The sequence below is a fragment of the Triturus cristatus genome, chromosome 6, assembly GCF_964204655.1.
Source record: "Triturus cristatus chromosome 6, aTriCri1.1, whole genome shotgun sequence".
Classification (NCBI taxonomy): domain Eukaryota; kingdom Metazoa; phylum Chordata; class Amphibia; order Caudata; family Salamandridae; genus Triturus; species Triturus cristatus.
The window spans coordinates 658422678-658434958 of record NC_140589.1 but is presented as its reverse complement, the minus strand read 5'-3'; the positions used below and the strand labels follow the sequence as shown (position 1 = coordinate 658434958).

Genomic DNA, 12281 nt, shown 5'->3' with positions numbered 1-12281 from the left:
GAAGCTTAAAGCATGAACCATCCACCCATAAGGTACCATCACACTCTACAAGAGGAGTATCTTTAAGATCTACTCTCCCTTTCATTTCTTCTTCTGTCCTAAGAAAACAATCATGCTGTTCAACATCATCTGTCTCTACTGGAATCGGCAATAACGTGGCTGGATTTAACGTACTGCATCTCTTTATGTGCACATGACTCGCTAACAGTGTCAGCTCGTAACCTGACAATCGGGCACTAGTTAAGTGCTGTGTCTTGGTCCTGTTTAACAACGTGTCCACTGCATGTGGAACCATCACAATCAACATGTTATTCATTACTAATCCAGCAGACTGTCGAATAGAAACAGCTGCTGCCGCTGTGGCTCTCAAGCAACTCGGCAATGCTTTAGCTACCGGATCCAAAGTCGACGAAAAATACGCGCATGGACGCTGTTTGTCTCCAAAAGACTGTGTCAACACTGACAATGCACAACCTTCTTTCTCATGGACATACAGTGTAAAAGGCTTACTGTAGTCGGGGGGCACCCAACACAGGAGCCGAACACAGTGCATTACGCAATTCGGAAAAACTTTTCTGACAATCTTCAGACCATGGAACGGGATTCGGTGTATCTTTACTGGTCAATGCTACCAAAGGTTTGGCCAGCAAAGAGAAATTCGGTATCCACTGCCTACAGTATGATGTAATGCCCACGAAAGCACGTACTTCTCTCAGTGTTTTTGGCACACTCAACCTTGCAATTGCCTGAATTCTTTCTGGGGTCAGTTTCCTTCCCTCCTTCGATAAGAGATGACCTAAGTAGGTCACTTCTTGTCGACAATATTGCAGTTTTGAAAGGGACACTTTGTGATGCAAATCAGACAAATGACGTAACAACGACAAGGTGGCTTCTTTACAAATTTCCTCAGTATCTGCAGCTATTAACAAATCATCGACGTACTGAATGAGGGTAGCGCCATGAGGTAAAACAATTTCATCAAGCTGTGTTTTCAAAGCCTGACTATATATTGATGGACTTTCACAGTAGCCTTGAGGAGCGCGTTTGAAGCGGAAGCTTCGGCCTCCTAGACTGAAACCAAAAATATCCCTGCTCTCCTCAGCAATCGGGATGCTGAAGAAAGCATTCTTCAAGTCAATCACCGAGAACCAAGTGGCGGAAGCTGGAATCATAGTCAATAGGGCAGTGATATCAGGGACAACTGGAAACTGCGGCACAACTATTTTATTGACCTCTCTAAGATTAATCACGAATCTGTAAACAGGTGGCTGAGAAGGGTCAGTACGTTTCAAAACAGGCAGGACAGGACTATTGCAAACGTTACCTCTTGTCTCTTCAATTACATCTTTTTCAATTAAATCGTAAATGATTGCTAGCAACGCTTTTTCACCTTCACTAGAGATCTTGTATTGAGGAATGCGTGGCAATTTAACATCGGCTTTCAATGTCACAACATATGGCGGTATTTCCAAAAGACCCACATCATTAGGACCAGTAGCCCAAAGAGTATCAGGAAGAAACGACAATTCGGTCGGGAGTTTATCCTTCGACAAATACATTGAAGGGATCACTTTCCTACCCAGGGTAAGCTGTACTCCCGAAGGAGAACAATATAATGTTGCATACAATCTTTTCAACAAATCCAATCCCAACAAGTTTTCACCGCAACCTGTCGTTAGGATAAGGGGTGCTTCTAAGTCACAAGGTCCAACAAAAAGGGACATAGGACTAGAGATCAGATTCCTAACCGGGGCACCAGAAAAACCTACTGAAACATTCATCTTGCCAGACAAAGGTGTGCCAGGGAGTTTTGAGTGCATAATAGAACTCTTTGCAGCACCAGTATCCAACAGAAAAGGTTCTGACACACCTGATGTAGTTACCTTAACATACGGTCCACCTTGATCTACTGGAACTGAAACAACTCCCTCTCTTTGTCTATGGCTGCCCTAGCAATCATTACCTTCCATATTCTCATCTTCCGCATAATAATCATCAGCATAGTACTGAGCCGTCCTACCGGGCGCATTATTTTGCTGGTCAAAACTATTCATTGAATTCTGAGATGGAAGGGGACGCGCGTTCTGGTGGGAACTTCCACGTCCTCTACCTCTAGGAGCCTGTTGAACACCTCGACCTCTTGCACCAATAGTACCATTCGTACGCTGTAACAAAATAGGACAACTATACTTGAAGTGACCCTCTTTTTTACAATATGAACACTGATTGGGACCTACCGGAACACGTGGTCGAGAAACTTCGAACCTTTGCGAGTTTCTCTGAAACTGCTGAGGTTGCTGATAGTTACTCTGACCACTACGTGGCGGGTAAGCCTGTTGTAAAAGAACCTTCATCTTTAGTTCTTTAGTTTTCTTTTCTGCTCTATCCTTCTCATCTTTATCCCTATTTTCGTAGTACTGTGCAGTAGCCAGTATTTGTGCTGAGGAGGAAACAGCCCAAGAACTCTCTGAATCTTTCAATTTCTTACACAACTCAGGAAGCAACTTGTGCACAAACTTGTCAACAAATAACCGTTGACCACCTTCTGTACTCATATCTTGACCACTGTGGTCGATAAACGTTTCTTCAAACCTAGTGAAGAAATCAGACACTGTTTCATCTTTCTTCTGCTTACACGCAGACAATTTATCCCAATTCACACGCATCGCAGGCATTAAAGTCTTCATGTAAGTAATGATCCTAGCAGGAAGTTCCGCTACCAAAGGCTCAGGCTTGGCACCACCAACTTGTCTATCATTTGCAGCACTAATGTTAGCCCATGAGTCGCCTAGCTCTTGCGCGTGATCTGTATTGCGAATCACTCCCCACAAAGGCTGTGGAACAACATTCCCAAATAACATGTCTATGTCGGCTAAATTCATAACACATGAGTTTGCAGTCTGTGCTAATTCCTTATAATATCCTGCAGGATTTTTACGGGGGTCAGGCAAAGTCTGCTTAAGGGCTAAACTTCAGATCGCTTCCAAGGAACATGTACCCAAACACGCTGGAAATGAGCTGGCATAGCAGCAATACCTTGAGCGGCATCAGCCGCAACGGCGTCCTTCCATACCGGAGGGACTTCTCTCATAGGGTATTGTCTCACCTTTTTATCAGATGAGTCATGTTCAAACAGTGATTTAGAAGGACCCTCAATCCTAAAAGACAACAATGTCACAACTGCTTTCTCAACATCGGGACCCACAATTGTGCCCTTTTCAAATTCAAATCGTACGCGGCACAACTCCTGTGGATTCGCTTCCAAATCATTATCCTCCAATTCCTCACAAAGAAAAACACACATCTTTTCAAAAACGTATCTCTGTTTCGGTGCTTCCCATTGACGGAAGGCATCCATAACAGAATCCACATCATACCTTGAAGGGTAGATAACCCATTTACGCGCCATATGGTCAAACATTTCTTTCTCTCGAGAATCAGGCAGTTGACTACGCGTCTGCTTACGTCTTGAATCAGGGGTCACACTAGTGGACCCGAAGAGAGGAGATATAAGGCTAGCAACAGTAGCAGTCATTCTCTGTCGCATAGAAGGAGAAGTTGACAAAAGAACGGGAGGAAAAACAGAGGGAAACAAGGCAAATGCAGATGCAGCAGCAGAGGCAGTATCGGGAACACCACCAGAAGAGGCGGTTGGTTCCATAGACAAAGACGTAGGAAGTACAGGTGGAGTAGGTAGCAAAGTCGGCGGCCCTTGAGGGGGCTGCACCATAGCAGTAGGAGCCAACTGAAGAGGAGCTGGCGGTTGTGGAAGAACTTGAGGCCCAATATTTGGGGGTTGCACAACTAAAGGTTGCGGAGGTGCTGTAGCACTCTGCACATACGGGGGTGGTGAATTCAACAAGTGTGACATTAAAGGGTCTTTCTCCATTTCTTTTGACGCATCTTGCTGAAGAAGCGGCAAAACTGGATAACATTTATCGATCACCATGTTATGTTGCCTGTGCAACTGCTCACTTACCTGTTCTTCTTCATTATCTTTAAACTGCATAGCAGCTTGCATTACTGTAATACCCTTTTCTCTCTTATTTCTCTTTGCTAATTTAATTTCCTTCTGTTTGGCTTCCTTACGCCATAGGTGGAAAGAGTCAAACATCGCCGGCCAGGCTTTCTTCTTAAAAAGTTTAACCTCCAGATTATCCAGAATCTCTGTCTCAAAACTACCATTTTGGGGCCACTTTAAAACACCATCTTTCCTGGTGTAGCAGATCCATACTTCATTATATGCGAGGGGACCTATGCCATGTTTCACATATAGTTCATAGGTTGGAGTTCCAATCGGAGGAACCGGACACGAGTCCTCCAATCGGGAATCCCTATTACAACCAAGACAAAACAAATTTCCAAGTCTGCTAAGACCAGGCATCTTCGCTCTCTAGTCTAGCTTCAAACTTCAAAGGATTATCGAATACGATAGTCTCGTGAATACACGAGTCCCTCAGCTTTGGTACTTGCAAGTTCCAAATCAAAGATCCCAAGGGGATACCAAACCAAAAACCAAACTAAGGACTGGGAGACGCTCCACTCATACTTAACTGAGGTATCGATGACGTCACCAGAAGACTCGATAATCGTTTCGCTCTACCAAATCATCAAGGGTCCAAAACAGGGCGATAGTCAGGGCAGCAGTCCTTCGTAGCCGTCGGGAAGCGGGGAACCTCGCAGCAAAGACTTTCGGACCACGTCGACATACAGGGGTCGATGAAGTGGTGGCCTTCCTCCAGAATTTTCACACGAAGCTCCTCACGAACCTCTGGCTTGGACCGGTACCGCTGAAATCGCCCTACGTTGGGTGCTAACTGAAGTACTGGGTTTTTCAGAACCCAGCGGTGCCAGGGGACACACCCGAAGACTTCGAGTTCTTCCTGTTTCAGACTACAGAAACACAGAGTCTTCTAGGTGAAGTCAAAGATCGAATTTATTGGCTGCAGCCAGTAACAGGTATCCTAGAAGTACAACACGGTGTATATTCTCAGGAGACTGCTCAAATTTACAAAGCCGGCCTTCTCTTTTATACAAAATATTATGCTTTAGGCAAACATTCCTTATTTTACAGTTAACCATTCACATATTTTCACTACAAAGAAAAAGCAAAGTCATGATGACAAGCCCATTGTCCAGCCCTTAATCAATTACCCGGCAAGGCTCATTGCTTTCATCAGATATCGACAGACCTCCAATATAAACGGGCACCTCCTCCTCGTAAAGCAAGTCATAAAGAAGGAAACAGGGACAGGTGTGTAGAAGATTAACCATGGTTTGTGTGTGATCAAAGGGTTTTACGATATGTTGGGCCTTGATACTAATCTCGTTCGACCACTGGGAAAGGAACTGGCCGAACAGGTTTGGCTTCAGGCAGTGGAGTCAGCTTGCCCAGGTCACCGAAGAGTCAACGAAGGTGTGCGTGTCCTTCAGACCCATGCTTGGCTTTAGTTCTGGGCCTATGTGAGGGCAATCACAAAAATGGCTGTCGTTCTAAAATGGAACCCGAGGAATCAGAACGGAAACTATGATTTCAGGGTGATTTCTTCACACCGAACATGGCGAAAATGCTTGTGCATAGTATCCTAATCATTTGCGGTCTGCTGATACCAAAATCGTCATGATACGACGATATTTATAACACGGGTCCAGAATTTAAAGTACCACAATAGATATAGTCAAAGTGATAGCATAAGTAGATAGTGCTGGATGGGTGATTGGAGAAGTGTATAGGACAGACAAGACGATTCCTAGACTGCATGGGTACTAAGTGGCTATTTAGAAGACTTTTGCAATAGTATGTAGCTGGTTAGAGGTCTGCATGGATTGTGCACAGAATATTGTAGGTGTTCTTGTGTTAGTGGCTAGGCCATTCTATAAATACATGACTAGCAACTAGTATAATGACAGTGCTGTAAACAGAGTGCCTGGTGAATTTATAAGTGTTTAGGTTTAGATTGAGTGATAGAATAAGTAGATAGTACTGGATGAGTGATTGGAGAAGTGCATGGGATTGACAGAAGGATTTCTAGGCTGCACGGGTACGATTTGGGTATTTAGTGCAGTGTAGCAATAGTATGTATCTGGTTAGAGGTGTACATGCACAGAATGTTGTAGGTGTACTTGTGTCGGAAGCTATGCCATTCTATTAGTAAATGACCAGTAACTGGAATGATTACAGTGCTACAAATAAGGTGCCTGATGAATTTATAAGTGGATAGATATTGGCAAAGTGATAGAATAAGTAAATAGTGGTGGATGGGTGATTGCAGAAGTGCATGGGACTGATAGGAGGATCCCTAGTCTGCATGGGTAGTATCTTAGTATTTACAAGAGTGTACCAATAGTATGTAGCTGGTTAGAGATTTGGAAGCTTAGTGCACAGAATATTGTAGGTGTACTTGTGTTAGTGGCTAGGCCATTCCATAAGTACATTACTGGTAACTAAAATGATTACTGTTCTGCAAACAGACTACATGATCAATTTATAAGTGCTTAGGTATTGGCAGAGTGATAGGATAAGAAGATAGCGCTGGATGGGTGATTGGAGAAGTGCATAGGAGTGACAGGAGGAATCCTAGGCTACTTGGGTAGTACCTTAGTATTTACAGGAGTGTTCCAATAGTATGCATGTGGGTAGAGGTCTGCAGGCATTGTTCACAGAATATTGGAGGTATACTTGTGTTAGTGGCTAGGCCGTTCGATTAATACATGACTAGTAACTAGTATGATGACAGTGCTGTAAACAGAGTGCCTGGTGAATTAATAAGTGTTTAGGTATTGGTGTAGTGATAGGATAAGGAGATAGTAGTGGATTGGTGATTGGAGAAGTGCATGGGATTGACAGGAAGATTCCTAGGCTGCATGGGTACTACTTGGGTATTTAGTACAGTGTACCAATAGTATGTATCTGATTAGAGGTCTACATGCATTCTGCATAGAATACTGTAGGTGTACTTGTGTTAGTGACTAGGCCATTCCATAAGTACATAACTAGTAACTAAAATGATTACTGTGCTGCAAACAGAGTACCTGATCAATTTATAAGTGCTTAGGTATTGGCAGAGTGATAGGATTAGGCCTGGGCTAAAATTCCGTTCTGCTCGCAGAAATTGCGATAATTTTTATATTTTCGCGTTCCGCGGAGAGCGCGAAAATGTCAAAATTTCCACAATCCGCATTTTACCAGAATTTTTTGCTTGCTCGCGCTGTAAAATAATACATTCTCGCGTGCGTGCGATCGCCTTACCTGAATCCCCGCATTCGCTGACCAGTTTTCCCGATCCAGTCGCGTTCTCCACGAGATGTTGGATTGTTGGTAGCCATTTGCACTGTCTCGCGACAGTTCGCGCCCGCAGTAACGTTATTCGTCGCGCGATCACGTCTTTCTTCTCACGATCATGCACCGCGAGACAAGTGAAAACATGATGGCCGCGCCCATGAGCAACCGCATGGGTAAGTTGGCGAGCCGCGACCATGCAGAAAATACCGCGAACGGGCGGGAAAAAAACTTCTGCATCTTCGCGATATTTCTGCGTGTTTGCGGAGATTTTTAACATTTCCGCGATAATTTGCGAAAGTGAATTTCACAAATTCCGCCAACCCCTAGATAGGATAAGAAGATAGTGCTGGATGGGTGGTTGGAGAAGTGCATGGGAGTGACAGGAGGAATCCTAGGCTACATGGGTAGTACCTTACTATTTACAAGAGTGTTCCAATTGTATGTATGTGGTTAGAGGTCTGAAGGCATTGTTCACAGAATATTGGAGGTGTACTTGTGTTAGTGGCTAGGCCATTCTATAAATACATGACTAGTAACTAGTATGATGACAGTGCTGTAAACAGAGTGCCTGGTGAATTTATAAGTGTTTAGGTATTGGTGTAGTGATAGGATAAGTAGTTAGTAGTGGATGGGTGATTGGAGAAGTGCATGGGATTGACAGGAAGATTCCTAGGCTGCATAGGTACTACTTGGGTATTTAGTGCAGTGTACCAATAGTATGTATCTTATTAGAGGTCTACATGCATTCTGCACAGAATATTGTAGGTGTACGTTTGTTAGTAGCTAGGCCGTTCCATAAGTACATGACTAGTAAGTGGAATAATTACAGTGCTGCACACAGGGTGTCTGGTGAATTTATAAGTGGATAGATATTGTCAAAGTGATAGCATAAGTAGATAGTGCTGGATGGGTGATTAGAGAAGTGTATGGGACTGACAGGAGGATTCCTATGCAGTACCTTAGTATTTACAAGACTGTTCCAATAGTAGATATGTGGTTAGAGATGTGGATGCATAGTGCATAGAATGTAGTATGTATACTTTTCTTAGTGGCTAGGACATTTCATAAGTACATCACTAGTAATTGGAAAGATTACAGTGATGCAAACAGACTGCATGGTGATTTTATAAGTGCTTAGGTATTGGCGGAGTGATAGGATAAGTAGATAGTGCTGGATGGGTGATTGGAGTAGTGCATGGGACAGACAGGAAGATTCCTAGGTTGCATGGGTAGTACCTTAGTAAGTAGCTGGTTAGAGGTTTATATAGATAGTGCACAGCTGAATGTAGTAGTGCATGGACAGTGTTTGGATTACTTAATCTTACCTTTACAGTAGTAGATATCAAAATATTCTAAACATTTCTTGCAGTGGTTTTTTATAATTTAAATTTTTAAACATTTTGAACTTTAGAATTAGGATATGTGAAAGAGAAGAAAAAATACAGTTCTAATATATACAATTATCATTTTATAAACACAACATAATTTAAGCCTAATATAAATTATTTAGTTTGCCTTTTTTGCTGTTCTCAGAATATATTGAATTTCACTATAAATAGTGATTTCAATGTTACTCATCACATAACAGCGAGCAAAAACAAAAACAATCAAGAAGATTGTTTAAAAAAAACAAATCTGTGTCAAAAATATTTTCAACATAGTCAACTATCTCTGCACATTGCATTAAAATACCATCCTCAATAACATTTCATATAATACAAGTCTCACATATATAAAATGCTTCTTTCTAAGAGAATTTTGTTACTACAATATGAAAGAACCGAAACAATAATTCAATCAACAATTCTTTATAATTTCCATATACTCTAAATTATGTTCTTTAAAATATATGCTTTCAGAATATCCCTGAAAAAGTGCGTAATTCATATTAATATCTTTTCTCTAGGCCAAATGATAGTCCTAAAATCCTTTATACTGAAATTGTCCAAAGTAATCGTATTAATACATTTTAACATATTCCCAATAGGCCGAATTATGTTCTTAGAACTTTGGCTTTAAAAATATTAGGTATGAATTTGGTAAATCGTTAGGCAAACGATATCTAAAAACCAAATGAGTATCATTACAATATGTCCATCCTTTAATACATTTTAAACAGACAGTGTAATGTCCAGATGTTGTAGAAGGACCACCGTGGAAAATAATTGCTACTGCTTCAGAAGTTCTTCCTTATATTGATAGTTGACTTGCAACAACATTTTTAATTAAAGTTTCCAATTTTCTTCCATCAGCTGTACAATGTTGTATCATTAAAATCATATATTTTCCAAATCTTTGTATAAATAGTGTTGATAAAATTTCTGGTTTGCATTGGCTACACTCCATGTTTTGATTTGCTGCTTTAACTAATTTGTTGAAAGACACTGTTTTACAGTCTGGTATTGTTAAATATATGAATCTTTCAGTGTCTATGTTAGTGGTAGAAGTAAACCTACAGTTTGTACATTCATGTTCCCATTTATAACGAAGTCCAAATAGATTTTCAATTTGTATTCCTACATCTTCTAATACTGCAAGCATATACATTAGAAATCCCTTAGCATCTTGTTGCACATTTTGTGTAAATGGCGTAGAACCAGAACATATATCCAGAAGATTCCGAATATCAGAAACACTTTGAATTTTTCTTTTATCAGTTCTCAATTTTTCAAAAATAGAATGCAACAAGGAACAAAACCTTTTTTCTCGATTCTCCATAATTTGCTGTTGCAGATTTTCTAGAAAAAATACATTTATCACTACATTGGCATAGCAGTTGATACCTGAACTATTTTCTAACTGATATCTGACAATCCCTTCAATAGTGTCCTTTTTCTTTTTGCTTGGAATCTCATTTTTTTCTCCTCTTTAAATTCACTACAGATATTCTCATACCTTCTTTTTCAACCTACTAATCGCTTTTCATATACAGGATATTCACCTAAAATGGGAGCATACAGTCTCCTTAACCGATTATTGTCTCTTACACAATTAACATCTGCACTAAGCTTTCTCTCATCAAAATCAATCAAATGCAATCCAGATAAAGCTCTGATTTGGGACAAAGCAACATATGCCATACCCTCTTTAAATACGGTATTTCCAATGTTTACCAAAGCACTGTCTACACTCAAACCTTGAGATTTATGAATAGTCACTGCATATGCCAAAGAAAGAGGAAACTGTTTTCTACGAACATACACATCTTTAACAAGCACAAAATGAACCGAACAACGACCGATTTGTTTTACTTCTTCAATTTGATCACATTTGATTTTCAAAAATTCAATTCCATCTCTATTTTGATAATTAACAAAATCAACAATTTTACCCATTGCTCCATTTACTAAGCCTTTTTCCACATCCAAATTACGCCGTAAAATTACCTGACAGTTTGCACATAGATATAAATTCTTTTCTAAACCAGCAGTTTTAGATATAGATTTTTCTAAAGTATCCAATTTTGTTTTTAATTTTTCTGTCAAAATAATAGTGATTCCTTCATGCTCTATTTTAACAATGGCTTACATTTTTATTATAATTTTCCAGATTTAAAAGTTCTTCATTGGATGTAGAACACTCGCGAAGTGTTGACATTAAGCAGATTATAGATTTATTTTATGCAATTTCTTTGCATATTTTTTCAGGAACTATATTTTCATTTGGAAACAAATTAGTAAGTAGCCGACTTTGCAAAGCTTGTTTGCCATGTTCTGTCAATACTCCAATTCTTATATCTTGAAGAATGAATCCATAATCAACATCATTTGCCTGTTGCATATTTTCAATGAGTTCTTTGTATTCAAAATATGACCAAATGTTAACATTTTCAACACTTCTCAAAGACTTGCTGGTGTCTTTATGCACAAGCGTTTTAAATACTGGTTGACCTTTTACAGGAGTAAGTTGCAGTAGGTCACCAAAAACGATCACATATTTTCCTCCAAATAATACATCGTATTCTGTTTTTAGAATTTGCTGCATTCTTAAATGAACTCTTCTTTTGTGTATTTTACTTGTGATTGTTACGTTATTAGCCTTTCTGTTCTAATGTGATTGTTAAGCGCTCTGATATACCTTGGGATCTTGTTCGCGCTATATAAAACTTTATATAAATAAAATAAATAAGCATTAAGTTTGAGACCATGATCACCTCGTCAATAATCAGAAGTTTCATTTAGCACTCTTGAAGCTTCATAACAAGCTTCTCCAGATAGCTTGTGATATTCCAATTTATTTTCATGCTCTACAGGTAGCATTAATAAACGATGTAATGTAATTCCTTTAATGTTGTGTGCTGCCAACCCAGTTGGAGCAGTTACAACACAAGACAAATGTGAGTCAGTTGTTTTCTGTAGAAAACTGGTCAAAACTTTAATTAGGAAACATTCTCCTGTACCAGCTTGACCACTGACATACATTCGGATAGGTTGAAATGATGTGCATGTGCATTCTTTCTTTTCATGAAGAAAGCTGTGGTCGATCTGTTCTCTCACTTGCTGATATATTTCTTTCTGTTCAATATTTAGTTGTTCTTCCAAGTTTCCTAAGTCCACAATATATTCTTGAGCTTGATGCATTGCTGTCTCCACTTCACTCATGGCGATTGCTGCTTCATTTTCAAGAATTGGTTGTCCTTGTGGATCTTGACTCAGTGGAGCAGAACTTTGACTGTCTTGAGAACTGTCTCTAGTAATCTCAGCTGCAATAGTAGCTTCTTGGTCAATTTCTTCATTCAACATTTTAAGATAATTAGTAAAAACTGTGCATTCAATGCTATCTTTACATGCATTGAAAGAACCTTCATAGCACTGAAAATCTCCAAGTAATTCCAATTCTGTACGCCAAGGCATGAAGTGTTGCAAAAGTGCTAAATAATAAAATTCTCTTCTATCAGGAGTATGACAACTCAGTTTTCTATGATTAATCAGATTTCCTTTACTTTGTTTCACCAAACATCCTTCTGAACCAATCACTGCATATTTTCCTTCATTTATGT

At 39.9% G+C, this 12281-nt stretch overlaps 1 pseudogene; it reads right to left on the bottom strand.

Moving 5' to 3' along the window:
* Positions 1–1949: 1949 nt before the first annotated feature.
* Positions 1950–4384, bottom strand: LOC146817699 (uncharacterized; annotated as a pseudogene).
* Positions 4385–12281: the final 7897 nt, after the last annotated feature.